This window comes from Eleutherodactylus coqui, chromosome 3 (genome assembly GCF_035609145.1).
Source record: "Eleutherodactylus coqui strain aEleCoq1 chromosome 3, aEleCoq1.hap1, whole genome shotgun sequence".
NCBI classification, from domain to species: domain Eukaryota; kingdom Metazoa; phylum Chordata; class Amphibia; order Anura; family Eleutherodactylidae; genus Eleutherodactylus; species Eleutherodactylus coqui.
In genome coordinates this window covers 154,079,473-154,105,295 of record NC_089839.1, presented here as the reverse complement: position 1 = coordinate 154,105,295, position 25,823 = coordinate 154,079,473, and positions in this window count along the sequence as shown.

Genomic DNA, 25,823 nt, shown 5'->3' with positions numbered 1-25,823 from the left:
CACACAAATCTGCAAAAAAGTCAGGTTGCATCAGGTGGCGTCGCACAAATCTCAGGTGACGTACTCACGACACGTAGCGCACAAATCTCGGGTGGCGTCTCCACACGTAGCGCACAAATCTGCAAAAAAGTCAGGTTGCGTCAGGTGCCGTCGCGCAAATCTCAGGTGAAGTACTCACCACATGTAGCGCACAAATCTCGGGTTGCATCTCCACACGTAGCGCACAATTCTCGGGTGGCGTCTCCACACGTAGCGCACAAATCTGCAAAAAGTCACGTTGCGTTAGGTGGCGTCGCGCAAAGCTCAGATGACGTACTCACCACACGTAGCGCACAAATCTCGGGTGGCGTCTCCACACGTAGCGCACAAATCTCGGGTGGCCGCTTCCCCACACGTTGCGCACAAATCTCGGGTGGCGTCTCCACACGTAGCACACAAATCTGCTAAAAAGTCAGGTGGCATCGCACAAATCTCAGGTGACATACCACACGTAGCGCACAAATCTCGTGAGGCGTCTCCACACGTAGCGCACAAATCTGCAAAAAAGTCAGGTTGCGTCAGGTGGCATCGCGCAAATCTCAGGTAACGTACTCACCACACGTAGTGCACAAATCTCGGGTGGCGTATTCTCCATACGTAGCGCACAAATCTCGGGTGGCGTCTCCACACGTAGCGCACAAATCTGCAAAGAAAAGTCAGATTGCGTCAGGTGGCATCGCGCAAATCTCAGGTGATGTACTTACCACACGCAGCGCACAAATCTCGGGTGGCCGCGTCTCCACACGTAGCGCACAAATCTCGGGTGGCCGCGTCTCCACACGTAGCTCACAAATCTCGGGAGGCCGCGTCTCTACACGTAGCGCACAAATCTCGGGAGGCCGCGTCTCTACACGTAGCGCACAAATCTCGGGAGGCCGCGTCTCCACACGTAGCGCACAAATCTGCAAAAAAAAGTCAGGTTGCGTCAGGTGGCATTGCGCAAATCTCAGGTGACGTACTCACCACACGTAGCGCAGAAAACTTGGGTGGCGTCTCCACACGTAGCGCACAAATCTCGGGTGGCCGCGTCTGCACGCGTAGCGCACAAATCTCAGGTGGCGTCTCAACACGTAGCACACAAATCTGCAAAAAAGTCAGGTTGCGTCAGGTGGCGTCGCGCAAATCTCAGGTGACGTACTCACCACACGTTGCGCACAAATCTCGGGTGGCGTCTCCTCATGTAGCACACAAATCTGCAAAAAAGTCAGGTGGCGTCGCGCAAATCTCAGGTGACGTACTCACCACACGTTGCGCACAAATCTCGGGTGGCGTCTCCTCATGTAGCACACAAATCTGCAAAAAAGTCAGGTGGCGTCGCGCAAATCTCAGGTGACGTACTCACCACACGTAGCGCACAAATCTCGGGTGGCGTCTCCACATGAAGCGCACAAATCTGCAAAAAAGTCAGGTTGCGTCAGTTAGTGTTGCGCAAATCTGAGGTGAGGTACTCCCCACACGTAGCGCACAAATCTTGGGTGGCCGCGTCTCCACGCGTAGCGCACAAATCTCGGGTGGCCGCGTAGCGCACAAATCTCGGGTGGCCGCGTAGCGCACAAATCTCGGGTGGCCGCGTAGCGCACAAATCTCGGGTGGCCGCGTCCCCCACGCGTAGCGCGCAAATCTCGGGTGGCCTCGTCCCCCACGCGTAGCGCGCAAATCTCGGGTGGCCGCGTCCCCCACGCGTAGCGCGCAAATCTCGGGTGGCCGCGTCCCCCACGCGTAGCGCGCAAATCTCGGGTGGCCGCGTCCCCCACGCGTAGCGCGCAAATCTCGGGTGGCCGCGTCCCCCACGCGTAGCGCACAAATCTCGGGTGGCCGCGTCCCCCACGCGTAGCGCACAAATCTGCAAAAAAAAGTCAGGTTGCGTCAGGTGGCATTGCGCAAATCTCAGGTGACGTACTCACCACACGTAGCGCAGAAAACTTGGATGGCGTCTCCACACGTAGCGCACAAATCTCGGGTGGCCGCGTCTGCACGCGTAGCGCACAAATCTCAGGTGGCGTCTCAACACGTAGCACACAAATCTGCAAAAAAGTCAGGTTGCGTCAGGTGGCGTCGCGCAAATCTCAGGTGACGTACTCACCACACGTTGCGCACAAATCTCGGGTGGCGTCTCCACATGAAGCGCACAAATCTGCAAAAAAGTCAGGTTGCGTCAGTTAGTGTTGCGCAAATCTGAGGTGAGGTACTCCCCACACGTAGCGCACAAATCTCGGGTGGCCGCGTCTCCACGCATAGCGCACAAATCTCGGGTGGCCGCGTAGCGCGCAAATCTCGGGTGGCTGCGTCCCCCACGCGTAGCGCGCAAATCTCGGGTGGATGCGTCCCCCACGCGTAGCGCGCAAATCTCGGGTGGCCGCGTCCCCCACGCGTAGCGCGCAAATCTCGGGTGGCCGCGTCCCCCACGCGTAGCGCGCAAATATCGGGTGGCCGCGTCCCCCACGCGTAGCGCACAAATCTCGGGTGGCCGCGTCCCCCACAAATCTCGGGTGGCCGCGTCCCCCACAAATCTCGGGTGGCCGCGTCCCCCACGCGTAGCGCGCAAATCTCGGGTGGCCGCGTCCCCCACGCGTAGCGCGCAAATCTCGGGTGGATGCGTCCCCCACGCGTAGCGCACAAATCTCGGGTGGCCGCGTCCCCCCGCGTAGCGCACAAATCTCGGGTGGCCGCGTCCCCCCGCGTAGCGCACAAATCTCGGGTGGCCGCGTCCCCCCGCGTAGCGCACAAATCTCGGGTGGCCGCGTCCCCCCGCGTAGCGCACAAATCTCGGGTGGCCGCGTCCCCCCGCGTAGCGCACAAATCTCGGGTGGCCGCGTCCCCCCGCGTAGCGCACAAATCTCGGGTGGCCGCGTCCCCCCGCGTAGCGCACAAATCTCGGGTGGCCGCGTCCCCCCGCGTAGCGCACAAATCTCGGGTGGCCGCGTCCCCCCGCGTAGCGCACAAATCTCGGGTGGCCGCGTCCCCCCGCGTAGCGCACAAATCTCGGGTGGCCGCGTCCCCCCGCGTAGCGCACAAATCTCGGGTGGCCGCGTCCCCCCGCGTAGCGCACAAATCTCGGGTGGCCGCGTCCCCCCGCGTAGCGCACAAATCTCGGGTGGCCGCGTCCCCCCGCGTAGCGCACAAATCTCGGGTGGCCGCGTCCCCCCGCGTAGCGCACAAATCTCGGGTGGCCGCGTCCCCCCGCGTAGCGCACAAATCTCGGGTGGCCGCGTCCCCCCGCGTAGCGCACAAATCTCGGGTGGCCGCGTCCCCCCGCGTAGCGCACAAATCTCGGGTGGCCGCGTCCCCCCGCGTAGCGCACAAATCTCGGGTGGCCGCGTCCCCCCGCGTAGCGCACAAATCTCGGGTGGCCGCGTCCCCCCGCGTAGCGCACAAATCTCGGGTGGCCGCGTCCCCCCGCGTAGCGCACAAATCTCGGGTGGCCGCGTCCCCCCGCGTAGCGCACAAATCTCGGGTGGCCGCGTCCCCACGCGTAGCGCACAAATCTCGGGTGGCCGCGTCCCCACGCGTAGCGCACAAATCTCGGGTGGCCGCGTCCCCACGCGTAGCGCACAAATCTCGGGTGGCCGCGTCCCCACGCGTAGCGCACAAATCTCGGGTGGCCGCGTCCCCACGCGTAGCGCACAAATCTCGGGTGGCCGCGTCCCCACGCGTAGCGCACAAATCTCGGGTGGCCGCGTCCCCACGCGTAGCGCACAAATCTCGGGTGGCCGCGTCCCCACGCGTAGCGCACAAATCTCGGGTGGCCGCGTCCCCACGCGTAGCGCACAAATCTCGGGTGGCCGCGTCCCCACGCGTAGCGCACAAATCTGCAAAAAAGTCAGGTGGCATCGCGCAAATCTCAGTTGACGTACTCACCACACGTAGCGCACAAATCTCAGGTGGCGTCTCCACACATAGCGCACAAATCTCGGGTGGGGTCTCCACACATAGCGCACAAATCTGCAAAAATGTCAGGTTGCGTCAGGTGGTGTCGCGCAAAGCTCAGGTGACGTACTCACCACACGTAGACCTACTGGAAAATGCCTCTTGGAAGTCCTGGCATAAGAGGCAACACATATTGCTGCAGGATGTCTGGAACATATCGCTGAGTTGTCATTGTCCCTTGTACCACTACTAGAAGTGACCAACTATCGTATGCAATGGCCCCCAGACCATCACCCCAGCAGTGGGGGCAGTGTGCTGCTCCACATCAAAGGCAGGATTGAGGCTCTCACCCAAGGTTTCCAGACACTAACACAACCCTAGTCAGTGCCCAAACTAAACCTGGATTTCTCATTGAAGACAACCCAATTCCACACCTTAGCAGTCTAGTTTCATTGTTCTGAAACCACTGCAGAGCGACCGAGGGTATCAGAGGCAGTACACATAATGGGTGGTGTGAGACCAAATGTCTTATAGCCAAGTGCTTGGAAATGGCTCTGACAGACACAGAGGTGTAACGATGGTTCTACCTATCTATGGATGGCTGATGATGAAACAGTTGGAAATGCTCATGCTTGTCGGATGTTTAGACAATCCTCTCTACTGGTGGTCTGTTTGGTTTTTGAAAACATTTTTAATAGAGATGAGCGAACACGTTCGGCTCCGCCCCTTTTTCGCCCGAACACCGAACTTTGCGAACACTTCAGTGTTCGGGCGAAAAAGTTCGGGGGCCGCCGTGGCAGCGCGGGGGGGTGCGGCGGGGAGTGGGGGGGGAGAGGGAGAGAGAGAGGGCTCCCCCCTGTTCCCCGCTACTGCCGCCCGCGCCGCCGCGCATCTCCCCGCCCCCCGGCGGCACCCGGACACTTACGCGCGAACACTGCAGTGTTCGGCAAAGCCGGTGTCCGGGTGCGGATGTGTCCGTAACGGACACGTTCGCTTATCCCTAATTTTTAAACAAACATTTTTTTGCATCATTGCATTCCAACAGTCACAACTTTTTTATTTCTCTTTTGATAGAGCTGCGTGCTGGCATTGATTTTTTTTATTGAGTTCACTGCTCTGGACAAATATAATTTCATACTTTGGGACGTTACGAATATTGGTATGACTAATGATGTGTGGTTGATTTTTTTAAATTATCTTTTTGTGTAAAAAAGTGCTTATGAAAAATTGTCCTATTTTTAACAGGATTTTTAAAAATTACTCTTAATTTAATCTTTTTTACACATATTAGTTCCACAAGGGGACTTGAAGATGCGATTGTTCGATCGTATACCCTGTATTACTTATGTATTATCTCCATGTAGGTGTAGGGAGGGCCCCTAGAATCAATTTCACTGGTGGACCCTAGGTGCTCCAGTTCAACAATGTTTATTGGCAGCAGTGTCTGGGGCTATAGTATACAGGGAGGCCCACGTGATGGTTCATAGGCTCACCTGGGGATACCCGGCTCCTTGTGGGCCACTCTGAGCCGAGGTATAGCATTCTCTGAAGTAGCGGCATGGTCAATATTATCTTGCCCCTCAGCAAGAGGCTCTGCCCGAGGCAAACTTTTTCCTAGATTAGCATTACTATATTTACTTGTATCAGAGAAAGGCACTTGCCTGGCAAAGTGTAATTGTTCTCAGTAAGAGAAACCAAGTAATCTTGTAAATATACCTTTTAATGGCTGCAAAAATACATGATGTGCTTCCTCAGGCTTAAGCCTGAGAAAGCACCCTGAGAGGTTTGAAAGCTTGCAAAAACATCATGTATTTTTATTAGCCATTAAAAGGTACCATATCTACAAGATTACTTGATTTCTCTTACTGAGAATAATTACACTGTGCTCTACTAGCTTACACAGTACTAAACTTTTTTAGTTTAGATGCAGACACAGCACTCCAGTCTGTTCTCCGGAACTGAGTGGAATCCATGCTTCACGTGGCAGTGCCATGTTGCAGGCCGCGATCCTCCTCTCTGTCTGTCTTCCTGTTTTCCTTGTGCCAGGTTATAACGTGCAAAGATCTAGTGTACTCTAGAGCACTACTGTGGGTGTAATTTTCACTGCTGCCCAGGACTGCGATCAGGATCAATGAATAGGGTTAGAATGGGAGCTCTCACCCGTTGCTGCTGCTCACTTTCCTGACCAGGCAACACACCCCTGATAATATATGTTGTACTATGTATTTATTGACTAGGGAAGACAGGAATTCTGCCATTGTTTTTTGAGTTTTGTTTTTATGGCATTCACCTCACAGTATAAATAACATGATGAATTTATTCTCTTGGTCAATGCAATTATGGAGATAATCAAATTTATTTTAAAAAAAACAGCAATTACGGCATTGTTTTTTTTAGCTCTTTTTACGCTGTTCACCACATTCTATAAATGACACGCTACTTTCATTACGGCAATGCCAAATCTATGTAGGTTTTATTGTGTTTTATTACTGTTGCACAATAAAAACACTTATTAAGACAAAAAGATATTTTCCATCAACGGAGTGGTGTGAAGGCTTGGTTTGGCTTGGTTGTTGTGAGATGAACTGCTTTGTTTATTGATACTAAAGTGTGGTTAATACAACTTTTTCATAGTTTTGTATTCCATTTTTTTCGTCTGTTGAATTAAGCAAAAAAAAGCAGTTCTGGCACTTTTCTAGTGTTTACCATGAAGGTTAAATAACATTTTTAGTTTGTGTCATTACCAATGTGGTGACACCAAACTTATAGTGGCATTTTTGTTTTAAATTATTTAGGTATCAAGAGATGAAAGGGAGGGATTTTTGAGTTATTCATTATATACTTTGTAGGATTTTTTAAAAACTTTTTTAAGTCCCACTAGTTATATTGATCACCCATCTACACTGCAATATTTCTGTATCAGAGTGTATTATACCTATCAGTATTAAATCAACAGGCTGCCTATTAGACCCGACCCTCTGATGCAGATCTGTAAAAAGATAGATGCAATGGAATAAGGCCACTCAGTAACCACTGTACAGAGGTGGATTGCTGCCATTAAGGGATTAAGCCCGAAGTCTATTTTGGCTTTAAGGACTGCAGAAGTTTTTTTATGTTTGTATTGCCATATTCAGAGATTCATAGCTGTATGAGGGCATATTTTTGTAGGATAAGCTCTGTTTTCCAATTTCAGCATTTTGGGTCACATATAACATTACTTTTTTATTAACTTTTTTGTGGAGAAATGGAAAAAAACAGCAATTCTGCCATATGGTTTTCCATTTTATAATTACCCTGTCTACCATATAACATCATGTTAGCTCTATTCTGTGGGTCACTGTGATTATGGCAATACCAGATATACCATATATGCTCGAGTATAAGCGAAGTTTTTCAGCACATTTTTGTGCTAAATAAACCCCCCTTGGCTTATACTCCAGTGAGGTAAATATAAAACCACAATACTCACCTCCCAGCCAGCGTCTGTGTCCCCGATGCGATGGTCTCCCCAGCGGTGCAGCAAAATGCTTGAGAATTCTTCCTGCTGTCATCTCGCTGCTCGGCTTTGAATCTCCCCGCTGTCAGCGCTGTGTAAGTAAGCGCTGTGAGTGGATCGAGCGCCAGCCAATCACAGCTGGCGCTCAATCATTCACAGCCATTCAGTGAATGACATCACTGAATGGCTGTAATTGGTTTATTGAGCGCCGGCTGTGATTGGCTGGCGTTCAATTCAATCACCGCACTGACGGTGAGGGAATTCAAAGCCAAGCAGGGAGAGGACAGTGGGGAGAATTCACGAACAGCTTGCCGCACCGGGAACCAGAACAGTCTTTTGTGGTTTCACGAATAGCGTCTTTTCTGACATTCCAAGCTGCCTCTGGTTCATCTGGGAGACTGGTCAGAATGTGGAAACAGTTTTCGATTGCGATATTGTATTGACATTCGAGTGCTGGATTTTCCCTCAGGGCGTCAACGTTTAATGAAGGTTATGATCTGGTCTTATGGGGCAGATGCAGTGGAACTGCTATTTCGGCAACAAGCAAACGGTGGTCTGTGTTTGCTGGAGCTTCTGGCCCGCGGTATACTCACTGAAGGGACAAAGTGTTTCAACAAGGACTTGTGGAAAACCCTATGCACTTTCCACGTGGCTGGCAACTCAAGTTCGTACGCGAGCAGGTTAATTACCCGCGTGATGAAAAAAGGCCCTACAAAGCGCGGCGCCAGTTTTAAGGATGGGACCTTCAATCTTAGGTCCCTGGATGACAGATACACCTTCTGACCCACCCTGTAAGGTTCCGAAACTGAGAGGCTTCTCCCACTGCGCAACTGCATGCGAGACCCCACTACCTCCAGATTCTTCTGTACTTCTTTCCATACCCCCTGCAGCTCATTAGTGGCGACATTAGCTGCAGGACAGGCAGACGGGGTAGGAAGAGAAGTTAGGAAACGGGGATGCTGGCCATAAACGCACCAAAACGGAGAGACCCCAGTGGAAGAACTGGTACGGTTGTTCAGCACAAACTCAGCCAACGGCAGAAATTCAACCCACCGATGAGCCTTTTCGCTTGCAAACAGCCTTAAATATTGCACCAAATCCTGGTTCTTCCGCTCAGTTTGACCATTAGTCTGCGGGTGGAATGCTGAGGAGAATGAAAGCGAAGTCCCAAGGTTTCTGCAAAAGGCCCACCAAAACTGCACCACGAACTGAACCCCCCGATGAGAAACAATGTTCTCAGGGACTCCATGGAGGCGAACAATTTCTTTAACGAAGACCTGAGCAAATTCAATCGCCGAAGGCAGTTTCTCTAACGCCACAAAATGGGCCATCTTTGAGAAACGGTCCACCGCCACCAGAACGGTGGTGAACCCCTGTGACTCTAGCAACTCAGTAATAAAATCTACCGAAAGGTGCGACCAGGGGCGCGACGGCACAGGCAACGGTCTCAGAGGACCCTCCGGACGCCGCCGGCAATTCTTGCCGCGAGCGCAGACAGAGCACCCCCTTACGATTTCACGTATCTGACGAGACATGCCAGGCCACCAGTAGAGCCTGGAGCAGAGATCCAGCGTCCCCTGCACTCCCGGATGACCCGCGAAAGCCGACGAGTGGGACTCTTCAATAACCGTGATGTGTAATGATTCTGGCACAAACCATCTGCCCTCTGGAACCCCTGGGGAGGCGTCCTGCTGGGCACTCTGAAGGCGGGGAATGAGCCCAGAGTCCACCGCCGCAACCACAACCCCAGGTTCCAAGATATTTTCGGGAGGCAGCGACTCACTTTCCGGCACCCCAAAGCTCCGCGAGAGAGCATCAGCCTTGACATTCTTAGTCCCCGGGAGATACGTCACTATGAGGTTAAATCTGGAAAAAAACAATGCCCACCTGGCCTGACGTGCAGAGAGTCGCTTAGCGTTGGCGAGGTATACTAGGTTCTTGTGATCGGTGTACACCGTGACGGGATGTCTAGCGCCCTCAAGATGGTGACGCCACTCTTCTAAGGATCACTTGATGGCCAATAGCTCTCGATTGCCTACATCGTAATTCCGCTCTGCCGAACTGATCTTCCGTGAGAAAAAGGCACATGGTCTGTAGCCAGCCCTCCCGCTAACCACCTGGGACAACACAGAGCCAGCCCCCACCTAAGATGCATCAACTTCCACCAAGAAGGGGCGTAGCGGGTCAAGTTGGACGAGCACCGGGGCGGCCGAGAACGCCCTTTTGAGACGATCGAACGCCCCCAGAGCTTCAGGTGACCATCTTACCAAGTCAGCCCCCTTCCTGGTAAGGTCAGTCAACGGTTGAGCGATGACCGAGTAGTTTTTAATGAACTTGCGATAGAAATTCGCGAAACCTAAGAACCGTTGGAGGGCTTTCAGGTTACCTGGTCGGATCCACTGGGAGATAGCTGCCACCTTATTTGACTCCATTTGCACAGAAGTCGGCGAAATTACTTATCCTAGAAAGGACACTTGTTGAGTGCCAAACAGACATTTTTCCAATTTGACAAAACAGCTGGTACTCACGTAACCGGGTTAGTACCAACCTAAGGTGCTGCACATGAGAGTCCCAGTCAGGAGAATATACCAGGATGTCGTCGAGGTAGATGACTAAAAACACCCCCAGGACATCGTGAAAGACCGCATTCATAAACCCCTGGAAGACTGCAGGGGCATTACAAAGGCCAAATGGCATCACAAGACACTCAAAGTGTCCCAACGGGGTATTAAATGCCGTCTTCCATTCATCCCCCTCGCGGATTCAGATCAAATTATAAGCCCCTCTTAAATCTAGTTTAGAAAACCAATGGGCTCCCACCACCTGATTCAGAAGGTCAGGAATCAGAGGGCAGGGAGCACTGGTTCTTGACTGTGATCGGATTCAAGGCCCGATAATCTACACAAGGCCTCAATGTCCCATCCTTCTCGACAAAGAAGAGACCCGCCCCAGCAGGGGAACGGGATGGCCTAATATGATGTTTGGCCAGGGACTCCGTAATATAGACCTTGAGAGCTTCGTGCTCCCGCCGAGATAAGTTAAAAATGGCTCCCTTAGGGATGGGCTTATTTGGAATAAGGTCTATCCCACAATCCCACTCTCTGTGGAGAGGCAGGGTCTCTGACAGGCTTTTAGAAAACACATCCCGGAAATCAGACAAGTATTCCGGGATGAGCGTGGCATCTACTGAGCAGAGAGGAAGGGGAGCAAGATGGCCCTGGCAGGATGGGCCCCAATGAGTCAGTTCCCGGGTGGTCCAATTGAATTGGGGGTTGTGCAACGCCAACCACGGCATCCCTAGTACCATGTCTACCGACATTTTCTCCATCACCAGGAAAGATAGTTTTTCTGAGTGGAGAATCCCCACCGTGAATTGTAACACTGGGGTCTTTCATCATACCAGACCCGTAGCAAGAGGGGTAGCATCAATGCTAGTAAAATGAATTGGCGTCTTCAGCGCCACAAATTCAGCCATCAGGGGTTTAACGAAACACAGGCTTATCAGGTTAGCGGCCGCTCCGGAATCAATAAACGCCTGCCCTGGTGGGGAAAAATTCCGTAAACTAACCTGACAAGGTACCAGAAGCTTAGGAAGTACCTGAAGTCCTAGACGGTCCTCCCTACAATCGCCTAGGACTCGGAGTTTTCCGCCGGTTCCGACTGAGCGCTGAAGCTTCAGGGGGCAGGTGATCACCCGATGTCCAGCTTTCCCGCAGTACAGGCAGGGATGATGCAGCAATCGAATCCGGTGTCGCTCTTTGGGGTCCACCTCCATGGGCTTGGGAACCGAGACTGGTAAGGAAGAAGAGGGAACAGGACAACCGACCTCCCTGACTCTACGGGCCTGTCTATCTTGTTTCCTAGATCTGAGCCTCCTATCTGCCTTTACCGCTAGCTCCATAGCCTCCTTTAAGGACCCAGGGATGGGATGAGAAATCAACAGGTCTTTTACCGCGTCCGAGAGGCCCTGCAGGAAAACGTCTTTCAGAGCGCTATCGTTCCATGCCGTCTCACCCGCATAGCATCTGAAGTTGGAGCAATAATCCTCCACACACAGCGACCCCTGATGTAACGCCAACAACCGAGAAACCGCCAACCCCGCTCGGTCCGGTTTGTCGAAGATACCCCCGAGTTCCTGAAAAAAGGAGTCCACAGACTGCAGGCAGGGGGAACCCTCGGGAAAGGAAAAAGCCCCGCAGCAGGGACATTATAAGCCTGACCCTCTGGCCCTCCAACCCGGAGGAACGGGGGCGCATCCGAAAAAACAAGCGGCAAGCTTGTTGGAAAGCAAAAAATGTGTTCCTCTCCCCCGAAAACACGTCAGGAAGAGGGCACTTGGGGTCTGGACCGGGCGAGGCGTCCGGACTCTGCGACAACCCCCGCTGCTCCTGGGCTGCCATACGAGCGGATAAATCCTGGACCACCGGCACCAGGGCTTGCAACTGGTTCGCGAGGGCGCTGATCGCCTCCATAGAAAACAGTTTAAAGGGCCAGTTATGTTACGGCACTCTGACCCCCCGAGCGCCTGGTGGGGTGCCCTGAACTTACCGCACCCCACTGTCCCTGCCCACTTGCCTCGACCCTGGCTAACCCCAGGCGGACAACTGGATGGCGGTCCCTACCCTGGCTAGGGACCTGGCGACTGCACAAGATGGAACTAATTAACGGGGGTTAGAAAATACAGGCTCCAGGCAAGCTGGAAAAGGAGGCTGACGAGCAACTAGGGAGCTGACAGAGGAAACTGCAGACAGGCCTGACTAGTAGCTGACAGAACCAATAACTGGCAGTGAGCTCAGGTCACTGCCAGCCTTATGACTACAAAACTCCGCCCAGGGGTGGGGAGTGGGAGGAGCCAACTCCCCCACTCATGGTACAAAAAAGAGAGAGTGCGGCCGGCACCCTACGGGCAGACACACCCACGCCGCTGCACGGCGGCCGCCCCACGACGCTGGGGAAGCCCCAACGCCAGAGCTCCAGGACGCCGGAGCCGAAGCCGGGGGGCGCGCGCTGACCGCGGGACCCCGCGCCGCACCACACGGCAACAGCTCCAGGACGCCGGAGCTGAGGCAGGGATGGCGTGCGCTGACCACGGGACCTCGCGTCGCCCTGCACGGTAACATTGGGCTTTTGGCTCTTTCCTTCAATGCTTGCACTGTGAGGTGCTGGTTGGCGATGAGAAATCGGGTTGTCAGGGCTCTAACCCTGGTGCTTGAAGTGCTAGCCATTGTTTTTTGATCGGGAGCCCCTGGATACTTCGTTGCCTTGGGACAGGGGGCGACGGAAAGCACAGTAATGAGGCCCATTTCACAAGTGTATTGGTACTAGGCCCTTCACTGTTGCATGCTGTTGCTGTTAGCCTCAACTAGGAGGTGTATCCGCCTTCAGCAAGGAATGTAACGCTGCTGCCCAGCCTTCACCAGAGCCTCGTTAGCCAGCCGTATTTAAAGTTACTGACAGGCCTTCACGGCTACCGTAGCGGCCGCTGTACTTTGCCCTGTCAGGCAGTCCCCTACTATACTGTTGCCCATCTCCCACGACAAGGACGCGAGGTTGGATTTTTGGGAGGATATCGGCATTCCTGTAGGCAGCCCTGGCTAACGGACGACACTATGCAGGTCCTTAAAGAAAAGGCAAAAGCCCACCTTAAAAACGACCAAGCAGAATGTAAGAGGCTGAAGGGCGTGTTTCGGGCAAAGGCCAAGAAAGACAGAGAGCGGTACTATAATGCTCTGGCTGATGAAGCTGAGGAGGGTCTAAAATCAAACAATCTAAGAGCAGCATACAAAGCAGTCGCCAGAATCCGAGGGTCCTCAGGGACCAGCCAGCATACACCGGTCCACAAATCTGATGGCAGCCCTTGTACCAACCATGACAAGACACTTCAACACTGGCATGAACATTTCTCATCCACCCTAAACCATCCACCAGCTAATTCATGCCATGACCTTGATGACCTCGCATCCATTGCTGTGGACGACCATTCTGTGCCTACGGATGCTCTGTCGCGGGAAAATTAGATACGGCATCTTACTGATGGTGGATTGGAGCCGCAGGTGTAGTAGCCGAGCTGGTCACTGGAGAGTAGTCAGAATAGCCATGAGTCATTATTGAGACGTCACGGTATGCCGTACAAATGGATGAGACAGAAGCGTACTCAATGGAAGCCAAAGGTCAGCAGCAGAGGGTATCGGTATGCAGTACAAATCGATGAGACAGAAGCATACTCAATGGAAGCCAAAAGGTCAGCAGCACTGGGTATCGATATGCTTGTAGAGGATCCGGGAGAGAAGGAGCTTGATCAAGGTGGTGGAACACAATAATCACACACTGAAGGAGTGGCAGGGCTAGCCTTATATAGGAAGTGCAATCAGGAACAGGGGCAGGACCAGGAGACAGGAACTAGGTAACTGAAATACAGAACAAGGCTAGGTTTCAACAAGGAAACTGTCCAAGACCTGAATAGCCTAGTGGAGAGGGTTGCCAACTGTAACACAAGAGATTGTAGGTTTGAGCCCTGAGACCTGGAATTTTAACATCTCTGGTGCATTTACTTTGATTGCCACTGCCATGTGGTGTACCTCCAATCTCCACAGCTCCAACCTTCAAGTCCTTGCCAATCATTTGTACCATTACCTCTTCTTTCATAGTATCTTTCAGAATTTGGAACACTTAATAAACGATAAAAAGGTCCCACTAAGCCTGCATATGGTTCCCTTGATGCCAGGGCACCTATATGTGGCTTAATTGAATCAATTCTTCACTTACGGCCAAGCGAGACTTTTAAAATTCTATTACTATCTTTTCCAAAATTTACTTTGCGGTCTTTACAACGTGGGAAATTGGCAATGTGGCATGCAGACTAATATTATTTTCTTTATTGTAGGCCAATGCCTCGGCCTGAACCCCAACCTCTTCACAGTCTAACGATCACTTGGGCAGGCATGTCTTGAAAATGTTAGAGACAGCTCAGTCATAACTGGCCTTTGAACTGTGAGCAGGTCCCACGGTCCTTAAATGTGACCCATGCCCCTTCAGCCTACTCTGAGGCTTCAGCCTACTCTGAGGCTCCACCTCCTTTCTTCTCCCGTGCATGACCTCCCACACTATGTTTCTATGCTCTATTGCCCCCCTCATCATACCAGGCAAATGTTTCAAGTACATTTTACTTGGCAACCCAAGCTATACTGTGGTCAGGAGTTCTATGCAATAGAACAGCATTATCATCCTCTCACAAATGGGAACAAAACAGGACAAAGAAGGCGGATGAGAGAAGACAATAATAGTAACAAAAAATGACCAGCGGAAACAAAAGGATCAAGTGATTACCAGTTAGGAAAAAATTGATTCTAGTGGAAAATTTGATACTTTGTTGTGGTACCATATGGCTACATAGGGAGAAAAGTATAGGGACATAGAAACACTGCACCATATTATGTTACATGAACATATTAGACCCCAGTCATACAGTGATCTTTACACAAACGCCAAATATGGGTTCAATAGAAATTTATGGGCCCACACTGTACCTCTTTGTGCCAGGGTAGACATAGGATATTTTTCTTATTGACTTAATTGGAAAAAATTATGGCTTATTCAGACACATGGCATACAGCAGAGGAATATGTATTCTTTGAGAAATACCAATAAAAGGGTTGAAGCACTACAATATTTGGTGAATAAAGCTCATTTAGATTTCCCGATGTATTGAATATGAGTGTTGTGTTCTTTCTGCTTTTTCTGATGCCAAAGTATTTGTGTGCACCCAAAGGCTGATGATCAACCAAAAATAAAGTGCCAAAATCCATGACAATCATTCATGTTTTGCCAAACAATTACCCACAATGAATGAAACTAGACATTCACAAAACAAATTTCAGAGTCTTGCTCATTTCTAAATGTTAGTAATACAATGCATTTCTCAAAATATTTATTTTGCTTGCTACTTAACAAAAGCTCTGTTTTTCTTACCATTAAGCAATGTGAAAAGGAATTATTCATTTGTAAGGTTTTTTTCTGTGCTTATACATATTCATTAAAAACAGTGTGAGGTGTCTTGACATAGTTTATGTAACAGCTTGTTAAAAATGACAATCAAACGCTTGAGACTTAAACTGAGAATGACTATTAACTTCCAACAATTAAAGGGAATGTATCATCGGAAAATGATATGTTATTTCAAAGTTTTTTTGCTTAAAGATTTCAGTTTCACATACACCACCGGAGCCCTCATAACAGGCTAATATTTCCTGCTTTCTGCAGCCAAGGGCCCTGTTACATGGAACAATTATTGTTTAGTTAATCGTTGGATTGTGCAAAACTGAATGATCATACAGTATAACCACACCCAACAATCAAACGACGAAAGATAATTCATTCACTTATCATTCAATGCCTGCATAAAAACCGAATATAATTGGCCTGTGTTAACAGTTGATCATCTATGACAGGTGCCTCTTTACTCTAAATGAAGGAGGTTGGCCAGAGGAGATCTTTGCTGCACTCCACCTTAAAACTGCCTGTCCTTGAACTAATTCTTCATCAGATATTGGTGCTAACTAAAGAAAATGTGTCATCAGAAAATGACTTATTATGTAAATCAAGTTTTTAAGTTAAACATATGTATTGGCCCGAAGCTGTAGTGTTAGTGTATGTGAATGACTGTTGGGAGTGAATCGTGTGCGTGTACCTCTTCAAGTAAGTGACGTGGTTGTAAGTCTTGGGTACTTAGGGGGTGGAGTTTATCTGAGAGAGGTAGAAGAAGTAGAGAGAATGTAGTCAGAGGAGGTTGACGTCCCAGTGTGAGGCTGAGACGCAGAGTAACGGTTTTCTTGCTAGCCTAAAAAGAAGAAAAGTAATTTAAGAAGCCTGATACAAGTGAAGCTTGAGTGAATGCCTTTACTGTGTTAGGAATACAAACCCCATGGGCGGTCTATCAGATAACTGGGACTGAGGACGTCTGGAGTTCAGAGAGAAGAGTGACTCCTAATAAGCATGTGAAACTGAAAGTGCGAAAAAGGAATTAAATCTTGTAAAGAATATGTGATACCTGAAAAGTGTACTACACAAGTGATTTGTTAGGGAATCAAAGCTGGAAAAGTGTGAGTAAAGTACAGCCGAGCACCTCCGGTTGTTGTTTTTTTTTTTTTTTTTTGAAACTTCACTATTGGACTATGGACTCTATTTCGCACTGTGTGAATAGTGGCCTAAAAGAGGTGCTGGCGTCACATGACGTGTGTTAGAAGCCAGGAACATCATAGGCTTCAATGACCCGTTATGTTCACTGTGCGTGGGACCAAGCTAAGCCATGCTGATGCTGCTGTCGGGAGAAATCATAGAGCCACCCGTGAGTGCGATCGTAGTTTTACTGTGGTCTCCCCCACAACAATGGGCCTCCCGCACGGGCCGCCACACATTTTTTAGAATTCATTCTCCATAGAGATCCTCCACAGCTCTGACTAACAGATGTAGCGATCTCCTGGTTGAGGAGCAGCTCGATCGAGAGATCAGAGCACATTCAGAAAGAAGTCTTCAGAGCATGTAAGTCATTAGTCATAACGATAACAAAATTCACACAGATGTTTACTCAATGTACAGAATAAAAGACATGAACGGTACAACTGTTTGTGTGTTTATTAGTTTAGTTAGATTGTTTTTGCCTACAATTGTGACAAACATGAATCAGACTGTGTCCATACGGGGTTGATTTCCAGCGGAATGTCCGCAGCGGGCATTCCACTGCAAATCAGCCACAGAAAGCCTGCCTCCAAATCTGTGCCATTTGGTGTTGGTTTTATCACGAATTCCTGTGTGGCATTCACCCCCTCATTGAGAATAGGTGAATTTCACAATGGAGACGGCAATAAAATTTTCATGTTGCAGAATTGAATTCCGCACTGCAAGTCAATTTCCACACGGGTTTTGTGCGGGTTATTTCCGCAACTTGTGGACAAGATTCTCAAAATTTCGTCCACTTTGCTGCTACTGTAAATGCCGCAGAATTTCCATGCGGAGGGGCCACATGGAAATCTCACGGCAATTCTACGCCGTGTGAATCCCACAGAGTTAGAGATGAGAGAGCGTACTCGCTAAGGGCAAATACTCGAGTGAGTATTGCCTTTTGCGAGTACCTGCGCACTCATCTCAAAAGATTCGGGTACCGGCGGGGGGCGGCGAGTGGCGGGGGAGAGCGGGGAGGAACGGGCGGGGAGATCTTTCTCCCCCCCCCCCCCGCTTCTCCCTGCTCACTCCCGCAACTCACCGCTCATCCCGCCGGCACCCGAATCTTTTGAGACAAGCGGGCAGGTACTCGCAAAAGGCAATAATCCCTTAAGTATTTGCCCTTAGCGAATACGCTCACTCACCTCTATTTTTTATAAGACTGTTATTTAGTAATATGTCACTGATGACAAAAAAGCATTTGATTATGAGCAAAGTGTCACACTAAAGTTATAAATTATAGTCAGCCATCACTTTAATGGTATTGCTAAGTGCATCAGTATATGTAAGCCAAACTAAAAGTGAAACAAAGAGAGAAAAAAGTATAAGGGTGCATTCACACAAGTGAGTTTCTCTCGCCAGTTTTGTACTTTGCGAAACACATTAAACTCGCACTGAAATAAACCCTATCATTGTAATGGCGGCGTTGTACCGTGGTTAGCGCAACGCAGTTTTCGTGCGAATTGATGCAACTTTGACAGTAAGAAATACTACCATCAAAGCCCTTAAATAAGCCCTAGCTGCAGAAGAAAAAAATATATTAATACATCACTTAGAAGCGCTATCGGGCTCCAGTGCATCTTCTCTTTGGGTCTGCGGCACTCTTCCTCTGATTAGCTGCGCGCTTTGACGAATCACAGGGACACGGGGAGCGCTTCTAGGTGATGTATTATTTTTTTCTTGCAGCTAGGGCTTCTTTTCAGGGTTCCAGTCCCTACCTCACCTCTGTCATCCCTGCGGGGGTTGCCTTCATCCCAATGCTTTCAATGGGGTGGCAGTGGTGCTGGCCCCATTGAAAGCAACGGGATAGCATTGCACTCCTCTGCCACAGCTGTGGCACAGAAATGCGATCTTCTCCCTATGAAACCGCTGGATGACAGCATCCAGGGGTTTCACATCCAAGAAATCCCCTGCTGTAACTGTCACAGCCGCAGCAGAGGATAGCGATCCTCTCCCATTGCTTTCAATGGGGCCGCACTATATGTGTGAATTTCAGGATTGTATGACCACACAATAAGTGCAAATAAAAACTGCATCTGGTGCTTCGGTCACACGGTTTTTATACATGCATTTTGCGTTTCCTTTTCAAGGACCTATACATCCTTGAAAAAAAAAACGCTTGTCGGAGTGAGCCCTAAGGTTAAACCTATACTTTTTAGCGATCACTTCAAAAAATTGCTGTGAAGGCATCATTCATACTAATACATTGAGTACCTTGCAAATCTCTTCAAAACCACTCCAGCTAAATGAGTCACTAAAATGTCTTGCGGTAATCCCTGCATACAGAGATTTCTGAGCAATTTTAAAACATATTAGCTTCTTTTTACTTCCATAAAATAATAAGAGATTCACTTGGAAACCTTTTGGAAATCGCTGGTTAAGGTTTTGTGCACGCTATAGGAAAAAAAAAAGTCTTGCTATGAAAAATCTAGGTGTAGCCCTAAGGCTAATTTGACATGAGTGAGTGCGATATCAGACCATAAAACTCGGCTCAATATCACACTCGCCAACATGCAATATCTCTACGGTTGCAAGGCATTTGTGTTAAAACTGCCTTGCATCACTTCAGTAGAGTAGTTAAAAGCCACGGTGAAGGATCGCAGAGTGTTTCCCATTGTTTTCAACCTCGCTTCGCACTCTGTGCAAAGGTGTGCTGGCCCTTGTGATGACAAAAAAAACATTTGATTATGAGCAAAGTGTCACACTAAAGTTATAAATTACAGTCAGCCATCACTTTAATGGTATTGGTAAGTGCATCAGTATATGTAAGCCAAAGTGAAACATAAAGAGAGAAAAAAGTATAAGGGTGCATTCACACAAGTGAGTTTTTCTCGCCAGTTTTGTACTTAGCGAAACACATTAAACTCGCACTGAAATAAACCCTATCATTGTAATGGCGGCGTTGTACCGTGGTTAGCGTAATGCAGTTTTCATGCGAATCGATGCAACTTTGACAGTAAGAAATCCTACTATCAAAGCCCTTAAATAAGCCCTAGCTCCAGAAAAAAAATATATTAATACATCACTTAGAAGCGCTGTCGGGCTCTGGTGCATCTTCTCTTTGGGTCCGCGGCACTCTTCCTCTGATGAGCTGCGCGCTTTGACTAATCAGCGCTTCTAGGTGATGTATTATTTTTTTCTTGCAGCTAGGGCTTCTTTTCAGGGTTTCAGCCCCTACCTCGGTCATCCCTGCGGGGGTTGCCTTCATCCCAATGCTTCCCATTGTTTTCAACCTCGCTTCGCACTCTGTGCAAAGGTGTGCTGGCCCCTTTACAAATAATGGGTGATGCGATTTGTTCCGAGAGAACGCCCAAAGGTAGGACATGCCATAATTTTTTTCTCGTGCTGTGATGCGGGATAAAGTTGCTCATGTGTATGACCTACTTCTAAAGAATGGGGTTCATATTTATGCGTCTCGCACTGCATAAATCTCACTCGATTTTCTTGGCCAAGTGAAAGTGTCCTAAGGCTGCTTTCAGATCTTCAGCGGGAGTTCCATTTTCCTGATCCGTTCAGAGAGCAGAAGAGGGGAATCCACTAGCTCAAAGGGTCTGACTTATGACAGAACTGAAAAGCGGCGAACGGACCCCATTGACTATAATGGGGTCTGCCTGGTTTCCGCTCAGCTGCACAGCTTTTTATTGGAAGAAAAAGCGCTGCATGCAGCGCTATTTTTTCAGGTATTTTGTGCCGGATCTACAACGGAACCTCCGACAGCACGAATGTGAACCTGGCCGTACTTAAGAAATGCAAATTATATCAGATTTGTTGAAGTTACAAGGAAGTGAATCAAAATATGTAATCCAAAATGCAGTTGCGAATGTGGTCAAATTGAAACTTGACGTAGTATTATACTGTATTTAATGTTTAAATATCATGCCTATGAAACATAACCCTTGTCTAATGCGGCAGGTGACAAGACACACTGGGCAGAACTTCAGCACAAAATCCTGCCAAGACTCAACCCCTCTATAAAGGATTCAGTGAACATCTAGGCTCTGTTTGCCGGTTACAGCAATGTCCCCAAGATGCTACAAACATCTTGTGGCTTAAGAGACTGAGATCCACGATTACATTGCAGGAGGGGGCTGAAATGTCAGCAGTACTGGGTAACTAAATTAATATACTGGTGCATGCTCAACAGAACTCGATCTACAGTCGTCACCCCACAGACAGAGAGACATGTAGGCAGCACTCCAATCCAAGATTGTTTATTTTTCCCGCACGACGTTTCAGCTCATAGTGAGCTTTTCTCAAGCAGTGCCACATAAATAAATATTATATAAATGTAAAGCAAATACAAGATCTATATATGCAAACAATATCATTGCACCAAGTTCATATATAAAATACATACATATAAAGTGTATAATTAGCAAGGTAATCCAAATCGCTGTGAATGCTTAAAAAACTTAATTGATGACATTGATGATGAACGGATTACCAGATGTTAGAGATATTAAAGAATTATTTACCATAGACCATAGAGAACAATGGGCTCTATGCCACAGATATCCACAATAAAATAGAACATGCTGCTTTCTATTTTCTGCGAGCGGATTACGCAATTCTGATCTGTTAATGTGAGCGGCATTGTGTAATCCAATGCATTTGATTGATCTGCATATCACAGCGTATCAAACGATTGTGGAATCTGCAATTCCTATCCATTTGTGCGAGACCAGCCTAAAGTGGACTCCTCCATCAATGGATAGACATCCAAAGTCATATAAGGTACACATCTCAATCTAACCCAAAGGAGTACCCACTACAGATCATCAGGTACCATCAGGTAGATTGCTCTGTGTAGATAATGGGGCATCCAAAATATTTTTAGAAAAATGTATGACCTGCCTCGTAACACATACACAAATCAGGAGTAGCATATACCCATTCAAACAATTAAAGAAATAATTATAGAACAGGGAAATCCCACTTAAGTTCAAAAACACAAGTCAAACACGACTTTCATGCTCAGCTACGTCACATTCTCCTTTACACATGTGCCACCAAATTTAAGGAAAAAAAGAATAAGAAATTCACATCTAGACATTAATATTCAATAATTCTGCTGCTAACATATACATAAAATGTTAAATGCCAACGCAAGGTTGAATGTAATTGAATATTTAGAATATCTAGAAAAGGACATAAAGAAGACTCCAGCTAATGGTAAATAAAGGCAAATACCAAAACTCAAAAGTCAAGAATAGATAACAAACTTTGAAATTTACGTTAAGACCATTAGGAGAAAGGGTAAAGAGCCTATAAATCCACTCAAGTTCTTTACGTTTTAACCTTGTCGTTCTATTACCATCTGTGCTATTCTGAGGTACAAGATCAATGATATAAAATGTAAGATCATGGGCATCATGGCCACTCTTCTCAAAGTGTTCAGGGATCGGTAAATCAACCTTTATAGTGTGAATTGTGGATTTATGAATGTCACTTCTGATTTTACAGTCTAGGGCTGTTTCACCCACATTTAAAAAGTTGCTTGTGCGTTCTATAACACAGACCATATATTCTGCCGTACAAGTGAAAAACTGTTTAACACCTTGACTATGGTGGAAATGTAATTTACTATTTGTAATCCTCCATCTTCTATTTGAACCGCCATGAATGTTCAATGTATAAATTATGATGATTGCATAATTTAAGGCTCATTTACGAGTCATGATTATCGCTCAGAATTCCTTCAAATAAACGAATTTGAGTGATAATCGTTCAGTGGAAATGCACAAAAATTGCTCACTTGTCATTCACTTTTTAGTCAGCTTAAAAAACATCAGTGACTCCCTGCTCAGCGCTTCAGACAGGAAGGGAAGTGCTGAGCGAGAAGCGAACGAGAACCCAGCAATCCAGCAGCAAGTCTTTCTGTGTAAACGCTCTGCACGAGCGCTGACGACCTTAGTGGTCGCATCAGTGCTCCTGTAGTCATTTGAAAGACTGTTGGCCCATGTAAAAGGGCCACTAGTCTTCTAGACTTGCTTGAATCGTGTTAATATCAGGACATATTATTACCATTATCTAAAGAGTAAAGGACCATTTACACGTAATGATTATCGCTCAAATGACCGAAAATGAGCGATAATCCTTACATGTGAACGTGGACATCATGCAGTTTTCGCATGAATGATGATTTTAAAGTGAACTTAAAATCCATTGTTCAGCTAGTGAGAGATAGAATACTGTTATCTCCACGGGAGTCGGCAGATAACATTGTAATCTGTCAGCAGCTGCGAAGATAAAGCAGGTGTTTGCACAGCTGGGCATGTGATTAATCACAGGCTGGGCTCTGCAAACAGCATCTGGAGGCCCTTTTAAATGCAAATGAAGATGATAAAGTGTTAATGGCCATTAATGGCCAATAACACTTTTTGCAAATAGATCACAAAATCTTTCAGTCGTTTAAAAGAATATCTTGCAGTTTAAATTGACCTCTAGGCCCAATGTCCACTTGCACGCACTGATTCCACTGCTGAATCCCGCAGCGTAATCCCTGCATGCCCACGGACATGGGGAGAAAAAAAGGTTTTCCTACCTTCAGCACGGATCTCGTCTGACAGCCGAATCTATTTTCTTCAGCATTGCGGATGCATCCGGACATGCCGGCGACGTGCCGGACGCATGTGCAGTTTCTTTTCAATTTATGTCCTGCTTTCCCTGCGAGCCTCGCACAGAAATAGAGCATGCTGTTATTTGTTTTCTGCGCGTGATTTCACGCAGACAAATCACGTCCGTCTGTCTAGGATTGCGTTTTCTAACGCAATCCTATGACAGCTTCCACAGGCGGAAATTCTGCGGGAAATCCCGCCGCAGAATTTCCGTCCATGTGCAGGGGGCCTTAAGGAGAGTACGACAATATGGAAGGTTTAACGCTAATAATGTATTCAAATTAAAAGTAGTGTTAAATAATTGTCCCTCTTTTGAAGATTATTAAATCTTTAAACAAAAGATAAAGGTTACAAACATTACATCACAAAGTATAAAAATTGCAAATTACATCATTAGCTAAGTATAAGGATTACATCTTATATCACATTATTAGCTAAGAGGTTATAGTTTAAATGTTACCAGGAACATCCCTGGCAAGTCAACTCTGAACTAGCAACCAGGGAAGCCAAGCAGTGCTAAGATAGAGTGTCTTCTCCAGTAGACCGACAGGCATGACACCTCCCATCACCAAAGGTTCCCATCACTTCTAGGGATTTTACAGATATGAAATGTCCTCATTTCCCCTTTCCAATACTGTGAAGTTGGTGCTTGTGTATGCACACTGGCACTGATGACCAATATTTGTATGTGATGTCATGTGGACATGCATAGTAAGGAGAGGGAGACACCAGTGTAAGCATCTGAGCACTATATATATGAGCACACACTTATGGTAAATAATTCTCTAATCTCTAACACCTGCTAATTGTTATTATGCACTTTTATATGGATGTGTGGTATATATTAACTTGGTTGAATTATATTATTTGCATATGTACATACTGATGATTCATTGATAGATAATGATTGTTAATTCCATTATTAGTGATCGCATGCTTATGTACAGTAGCAGTCAAAAGTTTGGACACAACTTTTCATTCCATGGTTTTTCTTGCGCACATTAGTCTCGAGGGGGTTGACTGGGTTTTCCATTTCCTAGGTATCACTTGACGTGTCGCTAGGATAAAAAATTTTAGTAGCGATTTTTTTGTCCTCGACAGGGACCCGGGAAACATCGATAGTAGAGCCACCTCTGGCGTTATCTGGATGGGTACCCCACTGACCCAGGTATATAGGGTTCCTATTTCCTGCCATAGGGGGCAGATCAGTGGACACGACCACCACGTGTGAATATATGTACCCCTCTCTGATTGGCATCTCCAGCATGAGTCCGAGTACTGGGGATAGATCTTGGCGAGTCCCACCGGTGTTTTGTACCATCCGGTTAGTATCTTATAATTTAATTCTTGCAGCCTGCTGGAGATACTTAGTTTGTGCGTGAGGATAAATGCCTTCCTCCAATCCTCCTCCAGGGGGCAAGTGGCCTAGGTCAGCTGCCCATTCCCTTTCTAGGGTTATCCCACACCTCTGTGTCCCCGTCTCAACCAAAAATTGGTATAGATTGGACGTGCTGTGAGGGCCCTCCAATTTCGCCAAGGCCTCCCCGAGCCCCATACGAAGCGCATCACCATCTTCCTTATTTTGTTTAGGATTTCTGACTTGTTTAGATTTACTTTAAAATTTGAGAGTCGTCCGAATTTCTGGAACTCTTCAAGTATGCATGGGAGGGCCACTCTTGGGTTTGACAAGTATATTAATAGGTCGTCGGCATATAATGCAATTTTCTGTTCGTTTTTGGCTATCTGCACCCCTCTGATGCTGGCGTTAGCCCTAAGGGCGTTTGCCAATGTCTCCATCACTAAAATATATAGAAAGGGAGACAGAGGGCAGCCCTGCCTCGTGCCATTCCTTATCTGTACCTGCTGTGACAGTCTGCCGTTTACTCGAATTCTCGCCAACGGGTTATTATATAACGCCATAATCCATCCCAAAAGTCTTGGGCCCAATCCGATCTGTTTTAGTACTACTTCCAGGAATCTCCAATCTACTCTGTCAAATGCTTTTTCGGCGTCGACCAACAGCAGGCACAGAGGGTCGTTTGACTTTGTAGCCCTCGAGACCAGGACCAGAGACCTTATGGTATTGTTCCCTGCCTCCCTTCCCGGCATAAAGCCCACCTGGTCCCCGTGTATCAAAGCTGGGATGTGGGTTTGTAAACGACCAGCTAATAATTTAGAAAATAGTTTGGTATTGATGTTTAATAAGGATATCGGCCTATAATTTACACAAAACGCTGGGTCTTTACCCGGTTTAGGAAGGACCGTGATAATTGCCTGTAGCGCCTGTGCCAGGAACGGACATGTCCTGGAGATCTTATTGAATGCTTCCAGCATAAGAGGGGCCAGGCGTTCCATGCATGTTTTGTAGAAGCACGGCGTGAAGCCGTCAGGGCCGGGGCTCTTACCAATTTTAAGTGAGGTTATGGCTTCCTTTAGTCCCTGGAGGGTAAAGTCCTCCTCTAGTGTTTGTGCCTCGTCATTCGTGATGTGAGTGTGTGTGTGTGTTCTGCCACATACGCGTTTCTATCTGCCCTTAAATTGTCTTCGGTTGCCTGGGGTGGCTTTCTGAGATTATACAGGTCCTGATA